Raw genomic sequence first — 20,865 nt, 5'->3', positions numbered from 1 at the left:
ACACCAAAACAAAAACAAGGAAAGTGTGCGCGAACGGGTAAGAATATCACAAAGTCGCAAGCTTTCACAACTCAGGTTTGGGCTCCAAAGAAGTTGATTCAAGCACAAAAAAGTCAGGAATTCATTTGGATTCCAAAACAACCACAGTATCAATTTTCAAAGCCTAAATCCCGTCACCAACCAAGCGTACAAGGGCTGAAGCAAAGACCACTGTCGACTCACACAACAAAAAGGTGGATCCCAAAGAAGTCTCTTCAAACACAAACGAAGCACGGGCAAGTATGGATTCCCAAACGAGAGTCAGCAACAAAACAACCAATAATCGCAAAGAAATGGGTCCCAAAGAAGAACAACAAAACTGCTGTCAGTGCATCGCCGCTTGAATTCTTACAATTCTTCCTACGATTACAGTACAGTTAGAAGAGAGCAAGTCGCTTCAATCAAGCAAAGATACAAGAGCTTCAAAGACCATTACATTGCTTAGAATAGGAAGCCTTGCCAACAAATGCCAATAAGCAAATTGCTTATACCCACATCTTGCACAACATAAATCTTTTCCATGCATTGACTGTGTATGCATAATCGGGCTACATTACAAGGCCTGCATAGGCACAAGTTTTAATTGCCCAAGCACAACACATACCCTGTGCGATACCCTGTCATAAAGGATGACTCCAAATAGGAAGGGGGGAGGCATTCTGAATGCGGACCTAACATTATGACTATTAGAGGGCAATGTTTTGTGAGATGCATTGAATTTTTGCGTTTTATTGTGATAATTTTTTGACGAAATTTAGAGTATATGCCGTCATAGTAGGTGTTACAGAGGAGTATGGGGACAAAATCCATATATGAGCCCCTAGGGACATGTGTATAGTGTACATAGCATTTAGATCTATATTTGAATGATTTTTCTTTTGTTGAGTTGTTTTAAGATTTTCTTTGTTTATTATTAAGAAAAAATAAAAAAAATCCATAATCCACATGAAGAAAAGACCGACGAGAGGCCTGAGCACTACACAAAGAAGAAGGTACAGGAAAACTAAACTTCACGAAGTATGTCTCAGCAGCCACTACAACAGCTGAAGAACTTGTCACAAAGCAGTGTCAACATGCAACCGACAAGTCATAAAAGTCAGAGTCGAGTAGCTAAGCCACAAAATGAGTGAGGTGCTAGTCCCAAAACTTCAAGTAATATTCTCTATGGTCTACGTGTCTTAGCTATTCTAGGTATTGCTCATGCTGGTATAGGTGAGCAAAAGAGTCGAAGTCTAAGTACTTAAGTCTGGTAAAGTGAAGGAGAAGGTCCAAAAGACACTCACATACTGAGCACAGTGAGATACAAGTGGAGAAACTTCTACATCGAAAACCCTTCTTGGAAAGGTGGAAGCTATTGAGACATCTTTTGATGTCACATGTGCTACATTTATTCCTTGAAACACCCATCATCTCCTTCTTTCACATTGCATGCTTTTGTTGACAAATTTCTCATATGCATATAGAGTGTCCCATAATTGGCACTTGCATCAGGCACTCTTTCTGTGTTTCACCCAAGCACTCACCTTTCATGAACATGTAGTTCACGTTCAACTGATCAACTCCAATAAGAGCGTATACCAAAGGGATTTTTTTCCCACCGGGTTTTTTCCCTTTGGTCATCCAGGTTTTAGACCCTAATCTAAAGACACCTATCACCATCCTCTTGTACATATTCCTTCTACATCAACAATAAGGAAATGACACTCAAATCAATTGACAAATGAATTGGAGCACCAATTTTAGATCATAGCATACTTCTCCTCAATGGCGAGTCGAAGAATGGCCTACAATGACAAAGCCGCAGAGAACACTAACAACATGATTGCACAGGAACAAAGAAGTCCCCAATGAATAAGACCAGACATAAAAGTAATCCGAGGATCTCAAAAGATGAATGGTTACGATGATAGATGTCCGCTCTAATGGATCATAGTTCTTGTTGTGGTTCGACAAAGATACAAGCAGTGCTACAGATGAAGCCAAAACAACAGCAAAGTGTTGACCGTTGGGTCAACAACACAACATAACTCCTTACAAAGTTGTCATTGGCTCACAAGATCAGAAAGCCAATCACTCAATTACAGATTGTAGAAGTTGTTTCTGAGAATCACAAATACTCGGAATTCATAGATTTGCTGGAGCAAATGATGGATGAAGATTTCTCTATCCATAATGATAAGAGTCAAGTTAGACGACATTGGGTTCTTTTTGAATTTAGATCTAGCAGTAGACCTATAATGACAGAAACAGATGCTGTAGCTCGGAGCGTGGATGTAAAAGACATAAAATTCGTCATCAATTATGATTTTCTTGAATCATGTGAAGACTATGTACATCGGATTGGACGAACAAGACAAGCTACTACAAAGGCTATAGTCTATACTTTCTTTCCAACAACAAAATGACAGCAAAGACCACATCCCCATCGACAATCAGGTCATGTCGCGGACAACATGAACGCGGAAGGGGGGAATGTTGATCGCTCGGTCAACAACACAACATAACTCAAGTTTTATACCAAAGTCTTATCTTTTGCGATATATGAGATGCTGCGGATTATGGCTATAAACGTCATTTGTAACAGTAGTTATTCTAGTTTCAGAATCCGGGGTGCAATGGCACTTCCAGATTGTAAATACAAAGCCCTTTGACCCTTTCAACCCCATTTTTGGTTAAACCTAAGGTAGCCTTAGTATATAAGGTACCTAGGTCATTTTGTAAAAGGACTTTTATCATAATCAAAACTTAGCGTTGCCGTCTACTGTGTGTGAGAGAGAAAGAGAGTGAGCGCGAGCTTCATCCTCTCGCTACTCCCGTCTCGCTCAGCACATTGGAGATCCGACTGCACCATTGCTGTAGGCTCGAGGAGATCTACGCGGCGACGCCAAGCATTCCACGCGAGACGAAGCGCACACGCCGATGCATCTACGAGCTATTTGTGGTCGTAAGTGTATCAAACGATGTCTGTTTTTTGCGTGCTAGTAGTCTATAGAATCGTGGTGACATAAGCTACGCATAGGTACTCATAAATTTCAGTTTCGGGCACTTTCAAAATTTTGTTCTGTCATCCTACGCGTTTTCCACAGATGGGTTTAGAGTGAGGGTTTTGAGTGTAGAAGCTTAGGGATAGGTGTATCCTAGTGAGGGGATGGCGTTCCTTAAGTTTCGTACAAATCTCGCATGATTAGGCGAGTTACCTTTAGTACGTGTGTATGTGGCTAGGTGGTGTAGTTGAGAGCAGTGAGGTTCTTGATTGTGGTTTAGTTGGCCTTCCAGAGTGTTGTATGTGTAGGATGGTCTCAACCTGACAAGCTTAAGAGATTTCCTCCGTGTGCCTATCATGTCATCTATGTCCTCGATTGACATTATGTTGATCTAGGTAGTGTTTGCATGCACTTCATGGGTGTGTGAGTAACAATGATTTAAGAAGAGAATTGGGGTCCAATAGGATTTGAGAAAAGAATACCCACCATTTCCTATATAAGCACCCCCTCTCCTTTGTAATTTTACACACACATATTGCTAAGCTACTTGCATACTTGCCATGCTCAAGATTATGCTTAAGTAAATCAAGGTTTCCATTAAACTTTGCTCTTGCTCTCTCCCTCTCTTGAAGGCCAAACCCTTGAGGGTTTTGTGAAGAAGCTCCCCTCTCCTTCCTCTTCATCCTAAACCCCTTTCCTTCCTCCTTGAGCCTCATATCTCTTCAAGGACTTCAACCCACTTCCCTCTTGTTTAGAGGAGGTAATCTTCAATTCTAGTAGGAATAATTAATCCATGTGTTTTAACACTAGGAAGGTTTATGCGCATCATTTTAGGTTTAAGCTTTAATGGTAACCTTGGAATTAGGGTTAAGTATTGATGGTAGTTATTCATCATTAAGTTAAGCTTCAAAGGTAGATTTACACTCGTAAGCTAAGCTTTAATGGTAACTTTGCACTTGAAACCTTGCAATTAGGGTTAAGTGATAAGAGTATCTATGCATCATTAAGATAAGCTTAAAAGGTAGATTTGCTCTCGTAAGCTAAGCTTTAATGGTAAATTTTCACTTAGATGTAAGCTTTAGTGGCTACCTTGCATTTTTAGGTTTAAGTTTTAATGGAAACCTTGCAATTAGGGTTAAGTGCTAAGAGTATCTATACATCATTAAGTTAAGTTTCAAAGGTAGATTTGCACTCTTAAGCTAAGCATTAATGGTAACTTTGCACTTAGGTGTAAGCTTTAGTGACTACCCTGTATTTTAGGTTTAAACTTTAATGGAAAGCTCGAAGACTCATAAATTATAGGACGACCTTCTAGCTTCCTAAAATGGAAAGCTAGGCACCATAAGAAAAGAGTAGTTGTCTAAACTCGATAGAAGTAGTTCAATTTTTGGTATTAAAGAGTATTTCTAAAGTTGTCAATTTCAAGTTTGTTTGCAAATACGCGATGGGGGAGATAGGGGATAACTTTGCGGAATTGACCTCCGTGTTGTTTTGAACTGAAAAATCCACAAGCTTCCATGGAGATGTCCCATGGATGGCAAAGGATTGCAGAAACCTGGGAATCGACAAAACGGGGATTGAACTAAAAAAGTTGGCATTTTCGAAGAGACATTAACCATCAAATGCCTATGGCAAAAACTCGCTTGTATTTTCTTAAAAAACTTGGTTGGTAGATAATTAATGAAAGTAGGAATCAAGGTTGATAAATGAATGAACCTGAAAATTACCAACTAGGAGTTAAAAAGGAATCTCGAGAGGTGATAGGGATAGCCCATTGCAAAACATAGATTTAACTAGGAGTTTTGAAGATTATCTGGAAATGACCGGTAACCAAGATGGAATTTGATTGAAAGGACGGCCCATTGAGAGGATTCTCTTGGGGAACTTGACGGAGATTGACCCTTTTCAGCTAGGGCAGCGTAACTGGAAAGTTGTTATACCTAGGTCATTCATGCCCGAGGGATAAGGAATGAATGGGTTTGTTCGGATGAAGTACCCGCGGTATCTTATTGGAAATCAGTCATAATCCGGGTATGGCCTGATGCCAATAGTTGGATGAGAAGGTCATACTCAGGGAGGATGATGTGAATTTAATTAAGGAAATTTTTTCAACTTGGTTGCTTAAAAAGAAACTAGAAAGGCTAGGAATATAGGGGCTATCCTGTGCATCTGTGACCAGATGGTGCTATATCTCTTGAAATAAAATACTTAGGAAGGAATGATTAAATTACTTGATGAGCCTTTCCCAAACACTTAATTCTGGGAAATATTGTGAAGGTGTTGCCATTTTGTGGCTTGTAACGGATTATCTTGGCATGAATGGGGAGGCAAGATGAATTGGTCAAAACTAAATGTGTTGCCTGATTAGTTAGGAAACTAGTTACAAGCTAATTATAGCAAATAAAGGAAAGGAAATGAATTCAAAGTTTCTAAATAAAGATTTGTTGGGAACAACCATATCCATTTCCTTGAACGAGGGTATGCAATAGGTTGCATGCTACTTGTTGTTTGATGATGTCTGATAGACTGTTGTCTTCGTGATTTTGTAGTAGTTGAGTACTACCTCGCAAAGGGATTTTCATAAAATGGTTCGGTGGGTGGACAGATCCGGAGGGTCAGATGGCCGGATGTTGATTTAAAAATTTTATGTTAAATGCTAGGACTACGTGGGATAAAAATGGGTAATCGGGACGAGCGAGACCCGGTAGGATTGCAAAATCCCTCTTCTTAGGAAAAAGTGATAATTGATGTGCCTGCTTGTCAGGAAAAAGGGGTTATCTCCATGAACCAAGGGAGAAAAAGAAAGGAAGAGCAGATCCTCAAGTTAAAGATCAAGAGAATCAAGACTAAGGACCACGATTTTGGGTGTGAAAATTCTATCAAGGACAGATTGATTATGAGACGCGGATAGAATCGTTCAATGAAGGGATGTACCCCCTTGGGTTGGCATTTGAGATAGACCGGAGACCTGTCTGAGTGTCGGTCCCAAGTGGGAGGGATACCTGCAGATAGATCTACATCATTCCTTGGAATGGTCTGGAGGACTAAGGGAGGTGAGAAGGGTCAAGTTTGGGTATGGCCCTCACAAGTGGTATCAAAGCCTAATTTTGAATTTTGGACCTTGAGATTTAGAATTTTGGATTTAAGATTAATGCATGAGAGAAAAACAACCCAGAATAGCACCCAAAAATTCAATTATATTACAAAATGAAGTCTTGATGTTTTAATAAATTATTCAAAAATTTTCAAGATGGCTTGGGATCTGCCAAAAGAAATTCAGTGGATTCTCGATGAGAGGGTGAAAACTGCTATGCTAGAGCAAAGACTCGCTATACTGGAACATTTTAGGGAGCTTTTATTTCTAGAAACCTATACTTGTCCCTGGGATTTAAGCAAGTGGGAAGTGTGAGTAAATTTGGAAATGAACGATATAGAAATTTGTGAAAGAATATGTAATGCACTTGTGCGAAGATGCATGGAAGTGGCATAAATGAATGAAGATGCATGCACTTGTGCGAAGACACATGAAAGTGGCATGGATGAAACTTTTATTGAGCTTTAGTTGTCATTCTTCCTTAAGCTTAGTAATAAGCAGCAAGATTGGGTAAGGTAGCTACCACATGAAGAATTAGTTTTGGGACATTGACTGGAAGATAATTTTGATTAATAATGAAGAAATCCAAGAAGTTCTTGTGATTAGCCACAGATAAAGCTATAAGTATATATAGCAAGACTCGTTTTGAAATTATTGATGACTTGGAATATTCAAGAAGAAGAAGTTTATAGGATAGTCCTGAAAGAATGGGGATAGCCGAACCAAAGAACACGTTAGTCATGTTGAGACACCTTATCGAACTTTTCTCTCCTAAGGAAAGTGCCATTTCTACTATGAAATGGAGAACATGTGGATCGAATTGAGCTACACGTTTAACCCTATGGGGACGCGTAGAAGTATTGAATAATTTACAGATTCCAATGATGAGAGAAATTAAAGCTGGGATTGGAACCAAAGAGGTATAGTATGGTCCAATCTTATTTCCAGATTTTGAAAATAAACTTCTACTTATAGCATCTAATTTGCCTCATGAAAAGATGTTTATTTATCCAAGCTAGAATTTTGTCTCAGAATTGTGCTAGTCTCTCTTGCTAAATAAAGAAAATGATATTGCAGATAGTAACCATGCCACCCCGTCGAAATTTGAGAGAACGAGTTGTTCCTACTGTTTTGCCGATAACTGGCCCTGAAAGATGTGAAAACCTTTCAAAGCAAGTTTCACTTGAAGTTCCAGTAACCTTTATACCTAAAACCACCACTGTTGATGCTACTCTGCACCTAGCCTCAACTTATTTCAAGATAGATCTCAGGTCATGTTACTACCTGGTTAGGATCAAGGAGGGAGACATTCCCAAAATCACCTTCAACACCAAGTTTGGGTATTATAATTTTACAGTTAGGCCTTTTGGTCTAACTAACACCCTTGCTACCTTTAATCGCGTGGTGACAGATCTCTTCACAAAGAAGTTAGAGGTATTTGTTTTGGTTTTCGCGGATGACATTTGGCTTATTTAGAAGCCAAGAAGGTCGTAAACAATATCTATAACAATGTCTTAGAAATCCATTGAACCTGTTTTGAAGCTTCCAATTTTTTGATAAGGGTTTTGAAGTTCTAGTAGCGGATGTAATGTCCTCTATAAATAGGAGGGATTATACAGCAAGAAGTTACGCTGTAGCCTATGAATCTTGAGGGCTTAGGATCCCCACGAAAAACTATCCAACATATGTTGTAACCACTTCTCTTTTAGCGTTACTATCCCTTTGCGATATGTAAGCTCTAGATGTTTTGATTATAAGATGAATACAATTTTCCAACGATATGTAAGCTCGTGATGCTGTAATTTCTGGAAAAAAGAAGATCAATCCAACCTTCTACTTTCAAGCTCTTGTAGGACAATGAGAAGTTATTGCTGTGCATTTGACAAATAGAAAAGACAGTAAAAGAGATGTGCTTAAAAACTCACAAGGAATCAAAATTGGAAAGTGTAATAGATAAGCTTATAAATATTGTAGACATTTAACTCCGAAGAAGAATAAGAAAACAAACTTATGAGTTATCCAAGAACTCAAAGTTGGAATTTTTATTCAAGACTATCATAGACAGAGAAGGGGATTGGAGAGCACCACAGACGGAGAGTGTGAGAGAGAAGGAGACACACGACACACAGATATGGGTGGGGAGACTCAAAGAGTGAGCATCCCCCTATACACTTATGCTATGTATAAGGTATACAAGTCAGTGGGCGCCGAGACTCTGGGCGGCCGGGCAAGGCACAGGCGCCTATACCCCAACAACCTCCCACTTAAAGGCGACTGTGCCTTTAAGCAAGATAGCCTAGTCTAAAGACTACAAAAGACGAGAGAAAACCGCTCTCAACCGATGCCCACTGGCTGGCTGTGATCGTGTGCATCCCGCTGTCCTGCTCCTGTGTAAGTCCATACACCACAAGACGTACCGCAAACGTACTGCAAGTATGTACGCAATACTTGCATATCTCCCTCGTGCACTATGCCATCATCACTCAAAAAATGACTGACAACCCCAACTGCAAATGCTCCAACTACAGCTGCGATATCCGGTCTCAAGATAAGCATCTCATACATGAGACCACCGAATGCCGATGCAATGCTAGCGGGCCGTGCTAGCTCTACGGAGCATGCATCAACATATATATCCCTGGCAATAGGCATCTCTGAGTGACAAGGCGTGTCAGCCACATGCATCTCCTGACTGTCCGCAAAAGACGCATCAACCTATCGTGCAACCTCAGAGCAAACCAACTGCTCTAGGTGTCTGCTGGAAGACATATCCTGCACAACTATATCCCCATGCTCACTGTCGAGCATAGAAAGGAATGAATTCATAATCGCTGACGTCTCAGCCTCCTCTACAATCATCCATTGCAAACGTGACCACTCAATTTGTTGTGACTCACTAGAGCTCTCATGCTCTAACTCCTTATGCATAGACTCTTGCACAACGTCCTCCTGTCGTGACTCACTAGAGCAAGACCACTCTATCTCTCTATCGTGCATAGAAGTATCTTGCACAACTGACTCTCTGCTTTGCTCAGTCACTATCAAAGCATGCATGTATGACTCCGTCACCTCTCTGTGTGACTGCTCAAGTCGTGCCCCAACTGTGTGCACAACGAGCTCACTACTCTGCACTCCATGCAAAGCACCCTGCAACCCATGAGAAAAAAAGACTGTCCGGGTCTCTCGCTCTCTGTATGGCTGTAACAAGATTGAGACTCGACCATCTCGCACGAGTACTACGTGCAATGGGTACCATGTGCCAACTCTAGCACCTCTCCCAATCCCTAGCAAACCCAAATGCAACGCAAAAGATCGCTCAAGCAGCAATACCCAACATCCACTATCCCATAACTGTCTGACTGAGATCAAATCCCATCTCAGATCTGGCACATAACGCACATAACGCAGGGTAAATTTCATACCACTGGGCAAGCACAAACATACGTCTCCTGCACCGTCAATGAAATACACAACACCATCAGCCATGTGTACACAACCAAGTCTCCCACTAGAAAACGTGCTAAACCACTCACGATGGGACGTGACATGGAAAGTAGCATCTGAGTCTAGTAACCAATGTGCAATCCGATATGCAATCCATAGGCATAAGATTGTCTGAAGACAAGCTAGATGTAAATGTGACATCGCCGTCACAAGCATACTCAGTAACCACCGTACTGATCTCACTAGCATCTGTCCTGCCCAAATCTGCATCACGCATCTATCGCCTCTGTTGTCTCAAACGCCTGAAACATCGACACCTAATGTGCCCTCTATGTCCACAATGCCAACATGTCAAGTCTCTATGCCCTCGAGACTTGGGTATGGGACCAATCTTTCCCATGGACATAGAAGTGGGACTAGAATCCCCTGTAGACATGGATGTCGCGTACATAGCATGTAAACTCTACCATAAGAGTTGTAGTCTCCCTCGAGACCTGCCAGTAAACAGACTCAACCAGATGCAAACGGATCGTAGACATAGCTAACCCATCAAGATCCTTCCAATCATCATCACGCATAGACTTGGGCTTCGCTGATAAACCACGCAAGGGTTTATCCTGCCCCAAATCCGCCAATGCAACAAGCATATGCTCCTTCCAAGCAAAAAAATATGCACCATCAAACTGTGTCAGACCATAACGTTGGAAGTCAAATGAAAAATCAGCCATAATGCTCGCAAAGGAGCAACCAACAATGAGTAGCAAATGTCAACCAAATGAGCCCTAAACTGGATCAAATCGCATCAACAAAAGTCTGAAAATATGGCTCAAAACCTGATGCAAAATTGCACCAATAACTGTGCAAAACCTTGCACAAAATCACAAGTCAATATGACTCGAATCCGGCTACCTAGCTCGTAGCCACACAAGCATACATCACAATACTCACTCTTGTCAGTGTGCCAAGATAACTGTACGCCTATTAAACTGTGAGCTAATCACCAAGCCCACATTGTGCGGTATCGATGCATACACACGCACAAATCTCCCACCTGCAGAGAACACCGCACGCAAATGCTGAGTGCAACCCGCAATCTCTACCTAGATTGCATAAATGATGCGCATAAAACTCTTGGGAAAATTTCTCTAGAGTTTCGACGCTCAATGGCTATCAACACAAAATAACCATTGTCCTGCAAGCTCAATACAATGAGAAATCAATGCGCATCAAACTACACTCCACATATATGCATGAGCTGTGCAAACCTGTGTCCAACAAATGCTCACAAAGAGTACCACAGGTGACCATACATGTCATCCACAACCAACCTCTGCACTTGCTCACAAGATCTATTGCCCACCACATAAGCATGCATAGAGTATTACCCGCTCAAAGACCATGTATGCAAGCCACAACACTGCAGAAGAACCACTCAACTGCAACTGGCAACACCTGTGGGAGTACTAGACTCAAACTCTACCTGGGAGTCAAACCCGATCTTGTAACACCTCATATGTGCCTGCTACCTGCGGAGTGCACAGGTAAGCTGTCTGCAGGAAAGAAAATAACAGAGCCCAAAACTGTCCTGAAAAACAGTCACTGTGTTTTTAATTTCAGACCCACGTGCACTTCGAATCAAAAATTGATTCCTTCTACAAAGTTGTATAGCTTGAAGCCAGCTCCGTTTTGAACCAATTGTTTTTGGAATCGGAGCTTTGTAGCTCAAGTTATAAGAAAAACAGTAGACTGCTGTCAAATTGTCAAAAACTGAACGACTTTCTTCTGTGCTTCTTTGCGCTCATAGAAAGGCTCAAACTCACTTTCCACCTCGATGCGTGATCTGAATGCATCAATCTCACAATGCTTCCATGTCTATGGAAGCTCCAAGCTCCAATCTGTCGCTGATGTAGCCGTTGCAAAGCTTGTCGAGAAGAGGGAAGATGCTGTACGCAGTGGGCTGATCTATAGAGGATCTGTTGACTGATCTGTGAGCACTAGGAAGCTCCTGAGAGCTCTCCTGCAAGCCTCTGTATGGCTGTCCACAAGCCTCCTCTATTTCTTTGCTCAGATATGTGACCTCTCCGCCATAGCCGACGAGTTCATCGCGAAGCTATCCATCTATGCTCGCAAACCTGTTGCTCTGATACCAATTGAAGGGGATCGGAGAGCACCACAGACGGAGAGTGAGAGAGAGAAGGTGACACACGACACACAAATATGGGTGGGGAGACTCAAAGAGTGAGAAGCCCCCTATACACTTATGCTATGTATAAGGTATACAAGTCAGTTGACGCCCAGACTCTGGGCGGTCGGGCAAGGCACAGGCGCCTATGCCCCAATAGACAGAAGAACCTTTACTGAAAGCACTGAATAGAGATTTCCTTAAAAATTTAATTAAAGAGGAGAACTGACATTTCAAGACAAAGAAGTACGGACAATACACAAAATTTTCAAAAAAGGGTTATTTCTTCAATTAAAGCCAAAAAAAGATTACAAGGGAGGCAGGAAGTACAAGAAAGTTTACAACTCATGAAGATCCTTTAATATATGGTAACATAACCAAGTATCACAAGCGCCACACATATTAGGAAGCTCGCCCTCTAGAATGGTTCTATGAGAAACAGCTTGAGCAATTTCTCGAGTATGGGCTGAGAAAAAAAAAGGACCTCTAAGAGAAAGACTCCAGATGGTATCAAGAAAAATCTTGGAATGGTGGATAAACTGCACAAGCAAGAACAACTTTGTGGAGAACCTAGGATCTCTTGTCCTTTTGACCCAGTAGTATCGAGGGCGAAGTCCCAGAGCCTCTGTAACCATAGCAAGTCGTGTATTGTTGCAAAAATGGTCTCTATCCCAGAGAGTCACTCTTGTGAGATGTGGCCATGTCTTCCATATTGTCTGGACGACAGAAGAATTTGGCTGAGGAAAGAGGAGATCTTTTCATCACTCTAAGAACTGTCTTTTAACTACCTCATTTGCACTCTGCAGGTGAGAGATGCATACAGGAAGAACGAAGTCTTCTTGCCAAGACGCCATCAGATAATAAAATGACTAAGTTACAATGGAGTGAAGATCGCAAGATAAAGAGGATAACAAGTGTTGATAAAGAAGGGATTACCAGTATCTTATAAAGAGGAAGACGTATCGAAGAAGCTTCATCAATTGTGTATTTTATTTGAGTTGAGGACAACTCTTTCTTTTTTTTGTTGGGGAGAGATGTTGCCTTCAATAGACTTAAAGACCTCTTGACCAGTAGTCCCGTCCTCATCAACCCTGACTAATTCACTCCTTAGATCTTCTTTACCCGAGGAAGTTCAACAAGAAATTGAGGTAGACCCTATTTTAGACCTCTTCTACAAGAGATTCAAGCACAGAACCCGAGGGAACACTTAGCTGACTATACCTTAGCATATGGTCTTCCTTACTACCTGGAAATCTTCAACCCCTAGATATTCCTTAGATGACATGGGAATGTCTAAGTATGGATTTTGTCACTGGTCTTCCAAAGACAACTGGAAACTATGATTCTATTTTTGTCGTAGTAGATAAGCTCACTAAGGTGGCTCATCTAATTCCAGTCAATTAGACAGCCTCCATCATCGACATAGCCCAAGTATTTATCAACAAGGTAGTAAGATTACATGGAAGAATCATCAGTGATCGGGATGCCAAATTTACTTCTAAGTTTTAGCAAGCCATGTTTTGATCTCTGGGTACCCAACTGAATCTCAGCTCAGCAGAACATCCGGAGACTGATGGTCAAATTGAGCAAGTGAATCACGTCATTGAAGATATGCTTTGAGCATACTGCAACCAACAGCCCCAACAATGGATCAAGTTTCTTCCCCTAGTTGGGATTGCTTATAACTCTTCTCACCATCGCAGCCTCGGAATGTCACCCTTTAAAGCCTTGTATGGTCAGGAATGTTTAGTCCCTCCTTCATTAGCCGACCTAGATCTTCATGTTCCTGCCACTAAGTCTACCCTAGAAGAGATAGATCATCAACTTCTAGTCATTAGAGACAACCTGAAGAGAGCTAGTGTTAAGAAAAAGAGCTACGTTGATCTTCACCGCTCCGCTAGAAGCTTTAGCGAAGGCGAACAAGTTTTCCTCAGAGTCAAAACCAAACGCAGCTCCTTAAAGGTAGGGAAATTTTGTAAGCTTTCATTCAGATATTGTGGATCTTTTGGAATCAAATCAATATATTCCTTTTTTCCAAGCCCTTGATCATATTTTTGGTTGGTTCTTCAGAACAACTTATAGTTATTCTTCAAGATATCAATGGTACTTTTGATGTAAATTTTTATGTGAATGTAACCAATTATCATATTTATGGAATTCAATCATCTCTAGTCAATCAATTCTTTTGAGATTCAAATCGTCTATGGTGTTTTACAAGTCTAGTTGTTATGATACATGAAATATCTGATTATACCACGTGAAAGATGAGACAGTAAGCTATAGACAAAAGAGAAATAAGGATGGAGGAAATAAATTGAGTACATGAGGGAGAAGATATTGCAAGATTAATTGAAAGATTAGTATGAAATACTTTAACTGTCAAGAACATGGTATCAGTTGAATGATATTAATAGTGAAATGAGTCGACGCTCTAAATGGAAAAAGTTAAAGTCTAGGTAAGAATGGTAAGATTTTTACAAAGCGTATTGTGGCTAGATAGAGAGCGAAGTGAAGAAATGATATTCAGACCTCACAAGAGAAAAACAATCCGGTCACACCAAAGGAAAATACATAGTTCAGTAAGATCACACTCAGTAATTAAAGTAACCCCGAGTCATTAAGACTTCTTTATGATTAAGAATTGTGAGTCAGTGTTAAAAATGAAAGAGAAGTGTATTATTCAAGGTCCATACCAACTTCACTATCCTTTAATTCAAATACCCTAAAGTTACTGACCATATTCAATCATAAGTTCATCTCGAAGATTGAGTCTGACTACTCTCTAAAGCATGGCCTGAGTTGAGGACAACTCTTTCTTTTTGTTGGGGAGTTTGTAAGGTCCCTCCCTAAACCCTAGAGCCATCCATAACTTTTTTCACCCTAGACAATAATTTAGAAAAAGCAAGACCGACAAAGAAGTCAAGCGGACAACAAGACATTACTCTAGAATGAAAAGACAATGATATTTCGGATAAGAAATTACGTCATCCCTATATCTTTCCAAAAAGATTAACACTAGAATGGTAACCTAACAGGACATAAAAGTGTCCTTTCAGGGTTTTGGGAAAAAATTCCAAAACCATAGTAGATCCATTCATTTTGAAAAATCATTTCATGAGCTTATAGTTCAATAACTACTACATATGGAAAAAATGAGAAACTTGTAATTTTTCTCATCCCTTGGTCACTACAAGCCTTCAAAGTTGATGGACCAGTGCATTTTGCCCAAAACAACAATTTCTTACGGCGGTTGATTGCATATAAATAAGAGTGGGGATTTTTGTAGGACATGAGATAAAATGCCTCGTTAACTTCAATGGGTTGGTGACCAAAACATATGGTTGCTTTTACCTCACTAATTGTTTTTTGGGCAAAAATAATAGGTACAAAAAAGTTGCATTTTTCCCATTCTGCGGACCTATCATCAAAGTTTCTATAGTCGCACTCAATACAGATACTATATAGATGTTTTCTTAGTTCCCTTTGGGCCTTTGGATCCAAAAGGAGCCATGGAGCATGTCAAAAGGATAATGGATCTCTTACAATTGGAACCTTGGGGGCAATGATAAAGTGCTAAATACAACAAACATGAAAAATATGGGTTTAGCATTATGACCTCTAGAAACCCATAGAAACTACTCAATATCTAGCCAAGTTTGTAGTCTTTGATTAGATATGGTTACTACCTACAAAATACACACAATTGGTCTAAGAAACTAGCAATATTGAGAAAGTTATACTTGCTACTCTAAATGTATCGTATTCTTCAGCAATCAAAAAACTCAACCATCATCATATACTATGCTATATAGCATATTAGGTCCCCCAAAACTCAAGGAAGATTATGTTTATGTTATATATTACACTTACACAATCAAAATTGAATTTGGATATCAAGACAGCCCCACCAAAAAAATCATAAAAGTGCTAATTTTGGCCAAAAAACAGGATTATGCAATTCTTGTAAATTGGTCATAACTTTCAATTTTAACACTTATCTCTCCCTACAAGCATCAAAACATATTGAGAACTATGAAGGCCTAACCTCTAGCCATCTAAACCTCAAAAACATGAAGTTTAGAGTGGTATAGTTGCCAAAAATTGAAAAAAAGCCAAAAACAGGACCCGTTTTTTCACACAGTTTAGGTTCAAAAATGTTGTGCACGAGTAAGGTTAATGGTGAGATCGATACTCCAAAAAAAAATGCCAAGTTTTTTTCAGCTCATAAGGCCACTTTGTGGATATATAGCACCTAGAAATTCATTTTCATACTCTTCAAAGAATTCAAGCAAAATGGTCACTTAACAGGACACAAAAGTGTCCAAGGACGTAAAAGTGTCCTGTTACCATTCTAGTGTTAATTAAGATTATTTTTATACTTCTTCGTCAAAAGCCGCGTGGAAACTGATCTAGATCGAAAACTGGGAGAAAAAGGGACTAACTTGATTGAAAGATAAAGTTAAGAGACAAGAATTAAGAAGAAAAATTGGGGTCCAATAGGAATTAAGAAGAGAAATGGGGTCCAATAGCATTTGAGAAGAGAATTGGGGTCCAATAGAAATTAAGAAGAGAATTGGGGTCCAATAGCATTTGAGAAGAGAAATAGGGCCCAATAGCAATTGAGAGGAGAATTGGGCTCCAATATGATTTAGAAGAGAATTGGGGTCCAATTGGAATTGAGAAGAGAATTGGGGTCCAATAGGATTTGAGAAAAGAATACCCACCATTTCCTATATAAGCACCCCCTCTCCTTTATAATTTTACACACATATATTGATAAGCTACTTGTATACTTGACATGCTCAAGATTATGCTTAAGTAAATCAAGGTTTCCATTAAAACTTGCTCTTGCTATCTCCCTCTCTTGAAGGCCAAACCCTTGAGGGTTTTGTGAACAAGCTCCTCTCTCCTTCCTCTTCATCCTAAATCCCTTTCGTTCCTCCTTGAGCCTCACATCTATTCAAGAAGTACTTCAACGCCACTTTCCTCTTGTTTAAAGGAGGTAATATTCATTTCTAGTGGGACTAATTAATCCATGTGTTTTAATACTAGGAAGGTTTATGTGCATCATTTTAGGTTTCAGATTTAATGGTAACCTTGGAATTAGGGTTAAGTATTGATGGTAGTTATGCATCACTAAGTTAAGCTTCAAAGGTAGATTTTCACTCCTAACCTAAGCTTTAATGGTAACTTTGTACTTAGATGTAAGCTTTAGTGACTACCTTATATTTTTAGGTTAAAGCTTTAATGGAAACATCGCAATTAGGGTTAAGTGATAAGAGTATCTATGCATCATTAAGTTTAGCTTAAAAGGTAGATTTGTTCTCATAAGCTAAGCTTTAATGGTAACTTTGCACTTAGATGTAAGCTTTAGTGACTACCTTGTATTTTTAGGTTTAAGCTTTAATGCAAACCTCGCAATTAGGGTCAAGTGATAAGAGTATCTATGAATCATAAAGTTAAGCTTCAAAGGTAGATTTTCTCTCGTAAGCTAAGCTTTAATAGTAACTTTGCACTTAGGTGTAAGCTTTAGTGACTACCTTGTATTTTAGGTTTAAGCTTTAATGGAAACCTCACAATTAGGGTTAAGTGCTAAGAGTATCTATGCATCATTAAGTTAAGTTTCAAAGGTAGATTTGCACTCTTAAGCTAAGCATTAATGGTAACTTTGCACTTAGGTGTAAGCTTTAATGGAAAGCTCGAAGACTCATAAATTATAGGATGACCTTCTAGCTTCCTAAAATGGAAAGGTAGGCCCCATACGAAAAGAGTGGTTGTCTAAACTCAATAGAAGTAGTTCAATTTTTGGTATTAAAGAGTATTTCTAAAGTTGTCAATCTCAAGTTTGTTTGTGAATACGGGATGGGGGAGATAGGGGATAACTTTGCAGAATTGACCTCCGTGTTGTTTTGAACCGAAAACTCTACAAGCTTCCATGGAGATGTCCCATGGATGGCAAAGGATTGCAAAATTCTGGGAATCGATAAAACGGGGATTGAACTTAAGAAGTTGGCATTTTCGAAGAGACATTAGCCATCAAATGCCTATGGCAAAAACTCGCTTGTATTTTCTAAATTTACTTGGCTGGTAGATAATTAATGAAAGTAGAAATTAAGGTTGATAAATGAATGAACCTGGAAATTACCAACTAGGAGTTAAAAACGAGTCTCGAGAGGTGATAGGGATAGCCCATTGCAAAACATAGATTTAACTAGGAGTTTTGAAGATTATTTTGAAATGAACGGAAACCAAGATGGATCTTCCTGGGATCAATTTGATTGAAACGCCGGCCCATTGAGAGGATTCTCTTGGGTAACCTGATGGAGATTGACCCTTTTCGGCTAGGGCAGCGTAACCCGCAAGTTGTTATACCTAGGTCATTCATGCCCGAGGGATAAGGAATGAATGGGTTTGTTTTATTTTTGCCCAGTCGATTGAAGTACCCGCGGTATCTTATTGGAAATCGGCCATAATCCAGGTATGGCCTGATGCCAATAGTTGGATGAGAAGGTCATACTCACGGAGGATGATGTGAATTTAATTAAAGAATTTTTTTCGACTTGGTTACTTAAAAAAGAACTAAAAAGGCTAGGAATATAGGGGCTATCCTGTGTATCTGTCTCACCACATGGTGCTATACCTCTTGAAATAAAATACTTGGGAAGGAATGATTAAATTACTTGATGAACCTTTCGCAAACACTTAATTCTGGGAAATATTGTGAAGGTGTTGCCATTCTAATGGCTTGTAACCATCTATCTTGGCATGAATGGGGAGGCAAGATGAATTGGTTGAGACTAAATGTGTTGCAAGCTTAGTTACAAGCTAATTATAGCAGATAAAGGAAAGGAAATGAATTAAAAGTTTCTAAATTAAGATCTAGTGGGAACAACCAGATGAATTTCCCTGAACGAGGGTATGCAACAGATTGCATACTGCTTGTTATTTGATGATGCCTAATTGATGTCTTCCTGATTTTGTAGTAGTTGAGTACTACCTTGGGAAGGAATTTTCATGAAATGGTTCGGTGGGTGGGCGGATTTGGAGGGTCAGATGGCCGGATGTTGATTTAAAATTTTTATGTTAAACGCTAGGACTACGTGGGATAAAAATGGGTAATCGCGGACGAGCGAGACTAGGTAGGATTGACCTAGTCTTGCAAGATCCCTCTTCTTAGGGGAAAGTGATAACTGCTGTGCCTGCTTGCCAAGAAAAAGGGGTTATCGCCATGAACCAAGGAAACGGGCCTATTGCATCAATCCTCCACTTTTCAAACACATCAAATGCCTTAATGGTTTTTTGTAGCTCTGGCTTCAACACTCTCTTCCCAAATGCTTGACACCTATTGCAAGACCTAAACCAATGGTGAACATCCTTGTGCAAACTAAGCCATACATACCCCTCTTGCAAGATCATATGGAAGGTGATCTTTAGAGAAAAATGGCCGCCACATGTGCCTTCATGATTCTCTCCCAACACTCTATAAATCTCCTCCCTCCAAGGTACACGTCTCAACAGGAGATCAACCCCTTTCATGTATAAGACATCACCAATCAATTTGTACCTAGATTCTCTATGCACAAAACCATACTTCTTAGACTTTTGAATGTCCTTCGGAATGATTCCTATTAGCAAAAAATCCTCTTCTTGAGCCAAAATTTCCCGGCCATGATAAAGAGGTAAATTGGTCCTCAACACAAATAGCTCCCAATCATGCTTTGAGCTGCTTCATGTGCCTTTCCATTTAGATCACATTCAATGTGTCTCATGCTCCATGCTTCAAACTTTTTTAAAAGGCCTTTAATTCTGAAACACATTTCCTTCAATGAGGTGTTCTTGCTCTTCCACACACCCAACACTTGCTTCACAACTAACAAGGCATCACCTTTTATGCTCAACCTTCTAATCCCATGCTTCAACAAATGTGTAATCCAGCTTCCAACATAGCATATTTAGCCTCATTGTTACTATGAGCATCCAATTTGAACCCTCTCTTGCATACTAGCTTCCCCTCTGAATCATAAAGTGATATACCCCTTGAAGCCGCATCATGGCTCTTTTTGTATGAGCTGTCAAAGAACAACACATCTGCATTGCTGATCTGTGGCACTTCTTCAACTACCCTTCTCACCACCTCTTCCCTAACAAAAGGGCATTCTCCTTGTAAGTCAGCAAATCAAATAGGATAGCTCTTGTACTGTCTTCCACTAAAAAAGAGAACTTGAACTCTTGCAGCTCAATTACCCATTTCTTGACCACATTTGACATGTTAGTGCCATTAATTAACTTTGGAAAAAATATGTAACTCATTAAGAAAACAAAAGGTCATGGTAGCAAGTAATGATGAAATCATTGACAAGCAAATATTACACTGGCCATCACTAGCTCTACTTCCGAGAATTTTCTCTCTTCTACGAACTTCACTTGGCTTGCACAATACACTGGCTTCATATAATGTGTACCCTTCCCCTTTTGCAATAGCATGGATCCAATGGAATCATCCCCAACTGATGGATTTACATAAAACACTTGCTGGGAGCCTGCATGGCTGACAACCCCCCTAACACCTCTTTCACCTCTTGAAACACTTCTTCACACTTGTCATCCCATTGAAATGGATCATGCGTTGCCACTTGTTGTAATGGATAAAGGAGCTATAAACACAATGGATTAAACCGCGCCATGTACTTCACTTTGTGTATAAAGGTTGCCAATTTCTTCGTACTTGTAGGTGATAGAAGAAGAATAATAGACTTAACCTTGTCTAGATCAGCCTCAATCCCATTTTCTGACACCATATGGCCCAGTAGCATCACCCTTGGCTGTGCTAGATGACAGTTCTCTGGATTTAGTTGTCCTCCACATTCATCATATCGGGCCAATACCATCTACAACTTCTCATGGTGTTCAAACCTACTATTGTAGACACAGAAGTCGTCCATAAAAGCTTTAACACAACTACCACAATGAATGGTGCCAATACCTAATGTGCTCTCTCTTGATAGAAAGATGGTCCATTTGACAACCCAGATGGCAATACCGTGTAGCAATAACATCCCCATGGCATAATGAAAATTGTCTTTTTTCGCTCTTTAAGAGAAATCTTCAATTGAAAATAGCTT

The sequence above is a fragment of the Adiantum capillus-veneris genome, chromosome 8 (genome assembly GCF_014529385.1).
Source record: "Adiantum capillus-veneris isolate H3 chromosome 8, ASM1452938v2, whole genome shotgun sequence".
In the NCBI taxonomy this organism is placed as follows: Eukaryota; Viridiplantae; Streptophyta; class Polypodiopsida; order Polypodiales; family Pteridaceae; genus Adiantum; species Adiantum capillus-veneris.
Note: the sequence above shows the minus strand (reverse complement) of the source record.